Genomic DNA, 13,188 nt, shown 5'->3' on the forward strand with positions numbered 1-13,188 from the left:
TAGGGAGAAGAAAACCTGAAGGATTGCAGACTAATGTTTTTGGCTTCCTTACCTGGGGAAAAGAATCAATTGAATATGTATCAGACAATGGTAAATTGATATCTTACAAACAATATATATTCCTATCACATTGATTTTACACTGTTCATCAAATATATTTAAATATGTTCCAAAATTAGCAACACAAAAGGGATTTCACAGCCAAATACTAAATTATGAGAAAAAAGGACAAAAAAGAAAAAAAAAATTTTTTTTTTGAGACAGAGTCTTGCTTTGTTGCCCAGGCTAGAGTGAGTGCTGTGGCATCAGCCTAGCTCACAGCAACCTCAAACTCCTGGGCTCAAGCGATCCTTCTGCCTCACCCTCTCGAGTAGCTGGGACTACAGCCATGCGCCACCATGCCCGGCTAATTTTTTTTTCTATATATATTAGTTGGCCAATTAATTTCTTTTTTTTTTTATTTATAGTGAAGATGGGGTCTTACTCTTGCTCAGGCTGGTTTCGAAATCCTGACCTTTAGCAATCCGCCTGCCTCGGCCTCCCAGAGTGCTAGGATTACAGGCGTGAGCTGCCGTGCCCAGCCACAAAAAAGAAATTAAACCAAAAAGTCACTTGCAAACTCCTAGAAATTTACCCAAAGGAAATATTCAGATAAATATGCCAAAGTTGTACATACAAGGTTTTTCTTTCTATCCTTCTTTGTAATAAAAAAATAGAAAGTAAAAAAAAAGCTATAAAAAGAAAAAACAAAAAAAATTAGAAAGTATTCAAAAGTCCAATATATTAAATATGGTATACAGTCTGATAATGGATTATAACAATTAAAAATGATGGCAATGGCCGGGCGCTGTGGCTCACGCCTGTAATCCTAGCTCTTGGGAGGCCGAGGCGGGCGGATTGCTCAAGGTCAGGAGTTCAAAACCAGCCTGAGCAAGAGCGAGACCCCGTCTCTACTATAAATAGAAAGAAATTAATTGGCCGACTGATATATATATATAAAAAAATTAGCCGGGCATGGTGGCGCATGCCTGTAGTCTCAGCTACTCGGGAGGCTGAGGCAGAAGGATCACTCAAGCCCAGGAGTTTGAGGTTGCTGTGAGCTAGGCTGACGCCACGGCACTCACTCTAGCCTGGACAACAAAGTGAGACTCTGTCTCAAAAAAAAAAAAAAAAATAAAAAAAATAAAAATAAAAATGATGGCAACAATCCACCTATTGTGACAAAGAATATTTATTAGATATTATTTTAAAACAAAGCAGGTTGGCCAGGTGTGGTGGCTCACATCTGTAATCTTAGTACTTTGAAAGGCTGAGGCAGGAGGATTGCTTGAGGCCAGAAGTTCAAGACCAGCCTGAGCGGGGATGCAACTTCATCCCTACAAAAAATAGAAAAATTAGCCGGGCATGGTGGCATGTGCCCCAGCTACTCAGGAAGCTGAGGCAGGAAGATCACTTGAGCCCAGGAGTTGGAGGCTGCAGTGAACTATGATGACACCACTGCACTCTAGCCCAGGCAACAGAAAGAGACCCTGTTTCACAAACAAACAAAAACAGGTGACCACAGCATACTGATTATATCTTCAAAAATTAAATACACATGTATTTGTTTCAATGAGAAAAAGTCTGAAAATGATGTCCCTTGGTAGTGGGATTTCAAGAGAGGTTTGTCTTATCCTTTTTACTTACCTCATTAACTTATTATTATTATTATTATTATTATTATTATTATTGTTTTGGTAGAGATGGTGTTGCCCAGACTGGTCTCCAACTCCTGGCCTCAGGCAGTCCTCCCACATCAGCCTCTCAAATAGCTGAGATTACAGGCCTGAGCCACTGAGCCTGGCCCTGACATTTTTTAAAATGATGATATATTGCTTATATGTTTAAAATACAAATATATAATTTTAAAGGAACTTAAACCACATCTTTGCATATCAGAGAAATGAAGCTTAGACAGTAGAATTATAATTAGATCTAAGTAAAGCACAATAAACTAATTCAAGCTATTAGACTATTTATGAAGCAATTTTCTCCTTTTCACACAAACTTCCTCAGGCTATCTATCTCCTTCTTAACACTCATCCTCACACAGCTCCCAGCTTCCTCCCCAATGACCTATCCTCCATTCTGAATACCCTCTCAACTCTTTCCACTGTGCCCAGTGGAACGTTGCTTCAATGTAAATAAACTTCCCTAGCACTCAGGTTGGTTCCAGAAAGTTCCCTCCTTAATCTGATTTAAATGAGACATAGTTTTCCTCAAAGTCACAGCTTCTAAGCCTCCTATCTCCTACCCCTATCCCCACTTTAAATGCTCTTCTAGAGCTTACAGACCTACGTTTTTTCTTTTTGAGACAGGGTCTCACTCTGTTGCCCAGGCTGGAGTGCAGATCATAGCTCGTTACAACCTTGAACTTTTGGACTCAAGCAATCCTCCTGCCTCTCAGCTCAAGAAGCAGCTGGGACTACAGGCACGTGCCACTGCACCCAGCCCACAGAGTTACTTTCTAAGCTTTCTCTTAGCTTTCTACTCCCTTTTCTCAAACCTGGCCCTTTGCTCTGATAAAAATCCACCTTTTGTTGCCCTTTATCATTTATATACACACCTCCTAAACAATCACTCTCTCACATTTGCTGAAGACTTCAGCAATTGGCTGAGTCATCATCACCTCTTCAATGTTCACATAAGATCACCTACCCAAGGACCAAAATCAAAGCTCTCTGACCCTCAACTTCTACAACCTCCCCACCCCCTTAACTCCATTGCAAATCCTACTCCCAAACCCCTTGGACCTGGCCCTGGATCCAGACCTGGTCCACATCTCAAATCTTTCAACTGTCAACTTCCCACTTAACCTTCCTACCCTCTTTTCACTTAGTCTATCATCTCCTTACTTTACCTCTGTCCTCCAGCTTAGACCTTCCTGTATGAGAACAACTACCTTCTTGCCAGGGCCTTCATTCTCCTTAACCCTTTGCCTGTTGTCCATATCTGCTAAATCAAAGCTATGCCAATTGGTCCTTTACTCTCCCGTAGACCTTCAGTGCCTCTGGGCAGTTTTGTCCTTTGAACAGCTGTGAGGGCATTCCCTTCTGGTGCACACTGATGCACCCTGAAAGATGTTCCCAAACTAAAAGACAAGTGATATGGACAAATCCCTAAGATTTTTAAAGTATTGTGAAGAACACCTCATGACTCAGAATCATATATGTGGAATTATTTGTTGACACAGTATCCACAGACCATGCCAGCCCAGAAGAGCACAATCAGATATTGCAACCAACATCTATGGCTCTGAATGCCCACTAGTGACAATGCTGGAATCCAATCTCCCAAGTTCCTTCCTTCCCCTGGTTGAGTGTTTAGATGGACCACGAGCCCTCCAGTAAAGCAACTGGCACTGCAATCAACTGGTATCATCTGCTCTATCCTCCCTTCAGGGATGCCATCACTTCCAATCTCACCACTCTGTTACCAATGCCTCCCTTTTATTTACTAAAAGGAAAAGCCTCTGCATGTGCCAGGCACTAGCTTAGGTATGGAGGCACGTGCCATTTGGGAATCCCCTCTGTACTCTGGATTTGACTGAACCCTCAGCTGCTGAGAGAGAAAAGGTGTCTTTGATGGACACACTAAAGGCAGCACTTCTCCACTTTCATGGGTAGGCTATCACTAGATTTACTACTTTGTTTCACCAATATGTTGTCCATGACACCCTATATTTAAATTCTTGACATATTAACCCATTTATTCAATACCGTGTTTCCCCGAAAATAAGACAGGGTCTTATATTTATTTTTCCTCAAGAAGACACCCTAGGGCTTATTTTCAGAGGATGTGTTATTTTTTTTTAAGTATGGTACAATAATCTACATTTATTCAAACATAGTTAAGTCGTCGTCTTCTGGAACATCATAACTCTCCAAACCCCGAATTCCATCCTGAATTTCTTGCGACTCTATTTCCTTTAGAACCATTGGCCCCAATCTCTCATGTTGAGCAATAGAGCTCTCATGGGGCAGATGAGAAGGGTTGCTCGTCTTCTTTACCGCCCCTCGAGGAAATGCATGGATTGTGTGGATACGATGCTACCCTGTGTAGCCACGCTCATCACTAAGGTCTTATTTTCAAGGTAGGGATTATATTGCACAAACGCTTAGAAATCCTGCTAGGGCTTATTTTATGGGTAGGTCTTATTTTCGGGAAAACATGGTAGTTATCCCAGCCTGAGGTCATCTCAAAAAAATCTTATTAATAAATAAGAATCTGAAAGAGTAATATACCAAATATTAAAAATGGTAGCTGGCTAGGAGTCCAAATCCAGCCTGGGCAACGTAGTGAGATCCCGTATCTATTAAAATAAAAATAAAATAAAAATGGCTATCTTGGGATGGTAGAGTATCAGACAGTTTTATATTTTTTCCCTTCCTATTTGCTAATCTGTATTTTCCAAACTAACTGCAATGAAAGTGGATTAATGCTAAATATATATATCTTTAAAAGCCTCTCATTGGTAAAATTCAATGGTTACATCCTAGTCCCTATTTCCCTGGATCCTTCTATAGCATGATTTATGCCCTCAGTTCATCACTCTCTCAGCTCCATGATACTGAGCTCCTGATGCTCTTCCTCTTCTTGGGCTGCTCAATTCTCAATTTTCTTCATGGGCTCACTCTTGAGTACCCCTTAAAAACTGGTATCCTTCAGGATTCTGTCCTTGCCCCTTCTCTCTTCTCATCTAAATATCATGTGTCCCTAAACAATCTCACCTAAACCTCGGGTTTCTACTTAGATGTACTTTCACCAATACCTTGATAATCTCTGTCCAAATCTCTATCCTCACTCTAGTCCTATAAATATTGAATCAACTGCCTAGGAAACATTTCTGGGTACCCCATTTTGGGATCTCAAAAATCAACATATCTAAACAGAATCGTAATTCTACCCTCTCCCCAATCAGTTTTCTCTTTTGTATTCCATATCTTAGCAAGAGGCATTCTAGGTGTCTCTGTCTTCTGATGTGTCCCTAAGCTACCTTTATGTCCTACTGATTCCACCACATTAAATGTTCACTTATCTAAGACAGCAAAGTATGCACAAGATGAAATACCAAATTTTTGTTAGTATTCCATTAATCAAAAGCTATATAATTTCATTTTGGAAAGGCAGAACATAAGAGAACTATCTATAATTTAGAAAAATGTACTTTAGAAACTGCAGTTAATCAATGCTTGAAAGAACTACTTTACTAAAATATTCAAGATTAAAGTAAGCTATGCTATCAGTTTGGTCTTGTTAATCTGAATTATTATTATTATTTTTTTTTAGAGACAGGGTCTCACTACGTTGCCTAGACTAGAATGCAGTGGCTACTCACAGGCACAATCATAGCACACTACAACCTTGAACTCTTGGGCTCTAGCAATCCTCCTACCCCAGCCTCCCAAGTAGCTGGGACCATAGGCATACACCACCTCACCCATTCTGAATTATTTTTTTTTTTTTGAGACAGAGTCTCGCTTTGTTGTCCAGGCTAGAGTGAGTGCCATGGCATCAGCCTAGCTCACAGCAACCTCAAACTCCTGGGCTCGAGCGATCCTTCTGCCTCAGCCTCCCGAGTAGTTGGGACTACAGGCATGAGCCACCATGCCCGGCTAATTTTTTTATATACATATCAGTTGGCCAATTAATTTCTTTCTATTTTATAGTAGAGACGGGGTCTCGCTCTTGCTCAGGCTGGTTTCGAACTCCTGACCTTGAGCAATCCGCCCGCCTCGGCCTCCCAGAGAGCTAGGATTACAGGCGTGAGCCACCGCGCCCGGCTAAATTATTTTTAAAGGTAAAATTAATGAGCTTAGAATCTTCCAAGTGACATAAGGCATATGTCACAAATGTGTACTGGGAACAAAACGAACCTCATAGAGTGTGGTGTCTGAATAAACAAATATTCATGTTAGTTGAGGGCTATCAACATCATGCTAATTATTAATTTTCAAAATAATCAGAATAAAAATATAACATTAAACTGGATGAAAAATTTGATATTTCATTACTGTTTTCAGGCTCTTTATGGTTACCAATGATCACCCTGTTGGTCACATTTTATGAAGATTTACTAATAAAAGGCTGGACATTAGTATCCATATACTTGAGAGTAGACTAGTCTGCGTTTCATTAATCTGTTATTTTGACAGTGCATAAAATACCATATATTTCACTTTCATGTCATAGTAACCCTCCCAATTCAACAGTTATCACTATCTGAAAAGATCTCAAAAAGCTAATATCACCTTTCTGAAAAACACTCCATCTAAAGGAAATTTTTAAAAGGAGATACTATGCTTTCTCAAAAAAAGCAATCCAGGTTTGATACTTGCTATGGCGGAAATATTATAGGGCAAAGAAGTGGGGGGGGGGGAATGAGGAGGAAAAGGATTGGTAAACTGCAAGTCAAAAGACCCCAAAGAGGCCGGGTTGCTGTGGCTCACACCTATAATCCTAGCACTGTGGGAGGCCAAGGCGGGAGGATCCCTTGAGCTCAGAAGTTTGAGACCAGCTTGAGCAAGAGTGAGATCCCATCTCTACCACAACAGAAAAAAAACTAGCCATGCATGGTGGTATCCACCTGTAGCTCCAGCTATTCAAGAGGCTAAGGCAGGAAGATTCCTTGAGCCCAGGAATTTGAGGTTGCAGTGAGCTATGATGACACCACTGCACTATAGCTGGAGTGACAGAGCGAGACTCTGTCTAAAAAAAAAAAAAAACAAAAACCCCAAAGATGTATGTAAGGATAGCATCTGCCTGAGTACCCAACACTCTCCTCTAGGCACCAAGCCTGCGAGGGGGTTCCTGGCCCCAGTCATATATGGTCATACTGCAGTAGGAAATATGAATCAAGATGAACAGAAATTTAGAAGGGGAAGGAGAAAGAAGAAAGAAAGAGAAAGAGAGAGGGATGTGCACTGACTGCGTATGACTGGGACTGGAACATGTCAAAGAGCAGCTATGGGTACCCACTTCTGCCCACCATGTGGGCTAAGGATCAGAGAAAAGCAGTCAACTGAGAAAGAAGAATAAAGCCAACATGAGAAGACAGGGAGTGCTCCTTAACACCTTCATTTTCCTAGTTCTTAGGCCCAGCTCTATGCTTGCCATTGGGTTCTGATAGAGATCCTTATGTTCTTAGAATAAAGTTCCCCTTTTTACTATCTTAGGTTGATTTTTCCTACTTAGAACTCAAGGTCCTAACAGTTTTATAACACAGATATCTATACTTAAGTTACTCAAACTTCTTTGTTGTTCTCTCTGCATCTGTAAAAGTGAGACCATTAAACATGATGATCTCTAAAATTTCCTTTTTTTTTTTTTTTTTGAGACAGAATCTCGCTTTGTTGCCCAGGCTAGAGTGAGTACCGTGGCATCAGCCTAGCTCATAGCAACCTCAAACTCATGGGCTCAAGCCATCCTCCTGCCTCAGCCTCCTGAGTAGCTGGGACTACAGGCATGTGCCACCATGCCCGGCTAATTTTTTGTATATATATTAGTTGGCCAATTAATTTCTTTCTATTTATAGTAGAGATGGGGGTCTCGCTCTTGCTCAGGCTGGTTTCGAACTCCTGACCTTGAGCAATCCGCCTGCCTTGGCCTCCCAGAGTGCTAGAATTATAGGCATGAGCCACCACGCCCGGCCTAAAATTTCCTTTAGTCATAAAATTCTCATTTATTCTCCCACTTTTTACATGATTTTACAGATATGCAACGTACTTATATAGACATGGAAAGTAAATAAACAACAGTTACTTTTAAAGTCTCAGCAATGCATTTGTGAAGTTTACCTGATCTAAATAGACTACTTCTTTTTTTTTTTTTTTTTTTTAAGATAGTCTCACTCTGTTGCCTAGGCTAGAGTGCCGTGACATCAGCCTAGCTCACTGCAACCTCAAACTCCTGGGCTCAAGCAATCCTGCTGCCTCAGCCTCCCAAGTAGCTGGGACTTCAGGCATGCACCACCATGCCCGGCTAATTTTTTCTATATATTTTTAGTTGGCCAATTAACTTGTTTCTATTTTTTAGTAGAGACCGGGTCTCGCTCTTGCTCAGGCTGGTCTCGCACTCCTGACCTTGAGCGATCCACCTGCCTCGGCCTCCCAGAGTGCTAGGATTACAAGGGTGAACCACCGCTCCCGGCCCTAAATAGACTTCTAAAACTAATTTGTGATAGCTGAGACATATGCAGTAACTTCTTTTCTACCTGAATAGTTTAGTGCATCTATCAATAAGACTAACAGCTTCAGAACAGCAGCAGTATTTCATGGGAAATGCATACGTAAGTAGAAAACAGTGAAATACTCAGTGATTAACTAACCAACATGATATAGTCTCTAGATGAAGTAGTGAGTTAGAGCTGGGGTCCCTAACCCCGGGGCCACAGACATAAGTGGCTGGCTGCAGAGCTCCACATCCTCCCCTCCCATCACCATCCCCCTACCCCACCCCTGTACAAAAATTGTCTCCCATGAAACTTGGGGGGGCACACACAGCAGGAGATGAGCAGTGCTGAGTTCCACAATACCAACACCCCTGCTCTCCCTACCCCCATCCGTGGAAAAATTATCTTCCATGAAACCAGTCCCTGGTGCCAAAAAGGTTGGGGACTGCTGAGTTAGAGTACAGGTCCAGAGTCAGACACCTAGGTCTGAACCCTGGTTCTACCTCTTATTGCTCTGTGACCTTGGGGCAAGCTACTTAGCCTCTGTGTGCTCTAATACGTAAAATCTAAAACTTTAAAAAAAACTGCTAATATTAACAGAAACTACCTCATAGGTTGTTGTGAGGATTAAATGAGTTAACACATGTAAAGCACTTAGGATGGTACATGGCCCTTAAGTACACCATAATGTTAAGGTTTATTATTAATATTATGACCCTTTACTTGGTGCTACTAAAGCCAGAATAATAAACCTGAGCCTCTAACTTTGGAGTTAAATAATAAATCTGACCTAGTTAACTTTGGAGAAACCCTTCTCCCTAGCAATGACGCTTCTAACCTCAGCCTGCCTTCTCAGTGAAGTCTCTCAGGACCGAGGCCAACTCTAACTTGATAGATGACAGATGATGACACTAAGGTCCACAGGTGAACTGACTTTTTATTCAAGGTCATACAACTAGTAGTTAGAAATAAAGACTAGATAGAATCTGATTCGCAAAAAAATACAAAATAGTGTGATTGGAAAGAGCAAAACCTTTGAAATCAGAGTGTGTTACTAATACCACCTGTGTGACTTGGAGAAATTTTGTTAACTTTCTGATCTTGGTTTCCATCTACATATTAATAATAATAATCACCATCATCTTATTGGGTTGGGGTTGTGATTAAATGAATTACAGTAAGTAGCCCAGAGCAAGGCACTCCGCCACAGGTCAATCAATGCTGGCGATCTTCATCCAACTCTTGCCTAATGCTCCTTATCACCCACAAAACCACAGGGACTCGAGACCCCTCAATTTCCTCTCTACCAACTCCATCCCTCCCTAGGGTTTATCATACTGCAGGTTTATAAGAGATCAGAAGATGCAAGTCAAAAACACTGGTATCTTCTTCTAGGAACATGTTTTTTAAAAAAAAACACTGGTATCATTTTCCACCAAGTTCTTAATTGTTTTGGAAAAGTTATTTTTCATTTAAAAAAATGTTAATTAGGTTACCATGTAATGGGATTATTTTTTAAAAAATTAATTACAAATAAGCATTTTTTAAGTTTCCATTTTCAATTTCTAGTGTGGTAAATATAAATTTATACAACCCACTTGTATTCCACTAATTTTTAAGAGCATAAAGAGGTCCTGAGACCAAAAGGCTTGAGTACCACTGAAGGCATGATAAGAGGTAAGTGACAACACAGCCACCCACCCATACACCCCAAGCTCTTCCTACCTTTGCCCTGGAAGACTATTACTGCTATTTATATCACAGAAATTTCTAAGAGTTCAAACTCTCTACCAACCAGTAAGAAAGAAGTCTGGTTGGGGTAAAATTGGACAGGAAATTAAAGGCAAAGAAATTAAATGCTCTCTGCTCAGTTAGAAGGTTGCCATTCTAACTTGAAATCAAAATTCTAGGCAATTAAATAAAAGATGTTTCAAAATTAACCACCCTCCATGTTTATACCATAAGCAATAACTTACTTTGCTTTCATATTCCTTCCATAGTTGCTTGAAAATTCGTACAAAACCCTAAGCAGGCCGGGCGCGGTGGCTCACGCCTGTAATCCTAGCTCTCTGGGAGGCTGAGGCGGGCGGATTGCTCAAGGTCAGGAGTTCAAAACCAGCCTGAGCAAGAGCGAGACCCCGTCTCTACTATAAATAGAAAGAAATCAATTGACCAACTAATATATATAGAAAAAATTAGCCGGGCATGGTGGTGCATGCCTGTAGTCCCAGCTACTCGGGAGGCTGAGGCAGGAGGATCGCTCAAGCCCAGGAGTTTGAGGTTGCTGTGAGCTAGGCTGACGCCATGGCACTCACTCTAGCCTGGACAACAAAGCGAGACTCTGTCTCAAAAAAAAAAAAAAAAAAAAAAAAACCTAAGCAATTCAGTACAAAAGCTAAATTCTCAGAGGTTGATATAATCCACTTATCCTCAATGAAAAATTTAAATTATTTCATACTACCTTCATCTTCAAACTGTTCTCCTACCAAAATTGAGGCCTGTGCAGAAAATGCCATACTTGCATATTAAAAAGACAATGCAAGGCTTACTATGGATAAAAATAGAATTAATTTTTGAGTCATAACATTTCTCACAATTTCTGTAACATATAAAGTAAAAAAATTTAAATTCAACTATCTCAGGCCAGGCATGGTGGCTCACAGCTATAATCCTAGGACTCTGGGAGGCCGATGCAGGAGGATCCCTTGAGCTCAGGAGTTTGAGACCCTGTCTCTACAAAATATAGAAAAATTAGCTAGGTGCAGTGGCATGCACCTATAGTTTCAGGTACTTGGGAGACTGAGGCAGGAGGATCTCTTGAGTCCAGCAGCTGGAGGTTGCAGTGAGCTATGATCATGCCACTGCACTCTATCCTGGGCAACAGAGCAAGACCCTGTCTCAAAAAAAAAAAAAAAAGAAAAGAAAAGAAAAAAATCTCAAAGTGGCCAACTTCTTAATGTACCAATCTAAAAGGAAAGAAAAGTTTGAAAACAGACTTTAGTTCTATTAGCAGTCATTTTATTTCAAGATACACTACTCAAATTGAAAAACAACTCAGTTTAATATGGGAGGAAAGGCTACATAAGTTAACTTTAATTTGTTTAATACTGGAAATTCTTTCTTGTCATCAAAATATTTTCATAACTCAGTACCAAATTGCAAATGACCATTTAGCTAAGCTATTAGGAAGGTTCTGGGTCCTCTGGCCTCCAGGCTGGCACCTATTATCCAAATTACTTCACTTTTCAGGTATGTTTAGCATTTAGTCATCCTATAATACAAGAAACCTTATAAGAAAAAAACACACCCTTGCTTAAATGCTATTTTTCATTAGAAGACTTTAATTTAATGCTCCTCTCCTTATTCCTCACTACAAGTAGAAGTAGTCCAAGAGTGATGTCATGGAAAACAGCTTCCCTAGCCTTTAGAGATTGGATCCAGTGAGAATTCTAGGAAAAGCCTCTACTGGGGACTAAAACCCCAAATCTTTTAAGTTACATTCTAACATGAAATCACAAATACTGTAATGTTAGCATTTCAGTTCTCTGCAAGAATTACGCAACTAAACTAAATCTTTCTGAAGGTCTTGATGTTATGGTACAGATTTCCTGCAAATATTTAAAGACTATGATGCAGAATCATTAACTAAGTTCAAAGACCTTGTCAAAGACAAAGGATAACTTTTCTATCCATTCCTATTTGCTTCAGTGATTCAACCAGATGAGTTTTAAGGATCTTATATTAAAAGCAGAAAATATGAGAACATATTTTGCCTTTCCTAGTTTCTTTATTTCAAACTTAAAATTTCTAATTTTGAAAAGGCCTTTCATTTTTGGACCAGCAATAACACAACATATACCCATGGCAGAGATGAACTATGAGAGCCTTTCCAATGATTCCTAAAATGGCAATAATAATTATCTCTTATTACTTTCTCCCTTGTTGCTGCTGTTCCTTGAAAACCAGCCACCCTCTCACCTTAAGGCCTCTCTACTTGCTGTTCTCTCTGCCTGGATCACATTATCCCCAGATACATATGGCTCCCTTCAGGTCTTTAGTGTCATCTTTTAAAATTGCAAAACCCCACCCATCCCATCAATCCCCATCCTCCTTCTCTGCAGCAAGTATATTAAATGATGATATAGGCTATCTATTTTACTTAAGTTTACTTCATACTTCAAATTTTTCTTTTGCTTCATTGACTGTTGTAGCTCCAGCACCCAGAACAGTGCTTGGCACATAGTAAATGCTTAATAAATATTTGTTGGATGAACAGATAATTTAATCCTCACACCCTTCCATGTTCTGTAACCATTCTGATTTAAAGATGAGAAAAATCAAAGCTCACAGAGGTTAGGTATCTTGCCCAAGGCTATGCTTGTTAATAAGTTGTAAAGTTGGGGTCTGTCTGACTTTAGAGCCTTCAAGATTAACCAGTATTTTACAATGCCTCACCATGATTCCATCTTTCATTTCTCTTCAATAAAAAAACACCACATGAGCTACAGTATTCAAATTTGGAGGAAACATATGCTAATAAATTAATTCACTCCTTTGACCAAGCTAAAGACGCCTTCTCAGTTAACAGTTATTCACTCTCAAAACATTTGTACAAGGAAAGGCCAAACAGGCCAGAGCAACATCACTTGTGGAGCGCCTCTTGTTCAAAATCAGGAAAAAAATGTCTTTAAAGGTACTAAAATATAAAGCGTTTCTCTTTTTTCTGTCTCCTTTGACTTGTCTCTGTCTTTTTTTATTTGCTGTTTAATGTCGGTCTAAGTAAAGAAAAATTAAAAATGTAAATTAGCGTGAATTTTACCGTTCACCTTTATACTGTACAATGCCAGTTTGACACGCAGGGTTATTAAACCAACTGTGGGACCCTTCTGAACACCCATAAAGCCAAGATTTTAGCTCCAGATAACCCAAATCAAGACAGAGAGAAGGTCAAACCTTGAAATTCCCAATAAAGCAGTGAT

The 13,188-nt window shown here is 40.0% G+C and overlaps 1 protein-coding gene across 1 annotated transcript in view; it reads right to left on the reverse strand.

Moving 5' to 3' along the window:
• The window catches only part of KLHL15 (kelch like family member 15), a 41,848-nt gene that overhangs the window by 26,093 nt on the left and 2,567 nt on the right, over positions 1-13,188 (reverse strand). The window lies entirely within an intron of this gene.

Source organism: Microcebus murinus, chromosome X (assembly GCF_040939455.1).
Source record: "Microcebus murinus isolate Inina chromosome X, M.murinus_Inina_mat1.0, whole genome shotgun sequence".
NCBI lineage: Eukaryota > Metazoa > Chordata > Mammalia > Primates > Cheirogaleidae > Microcebus > Microcebus murinus.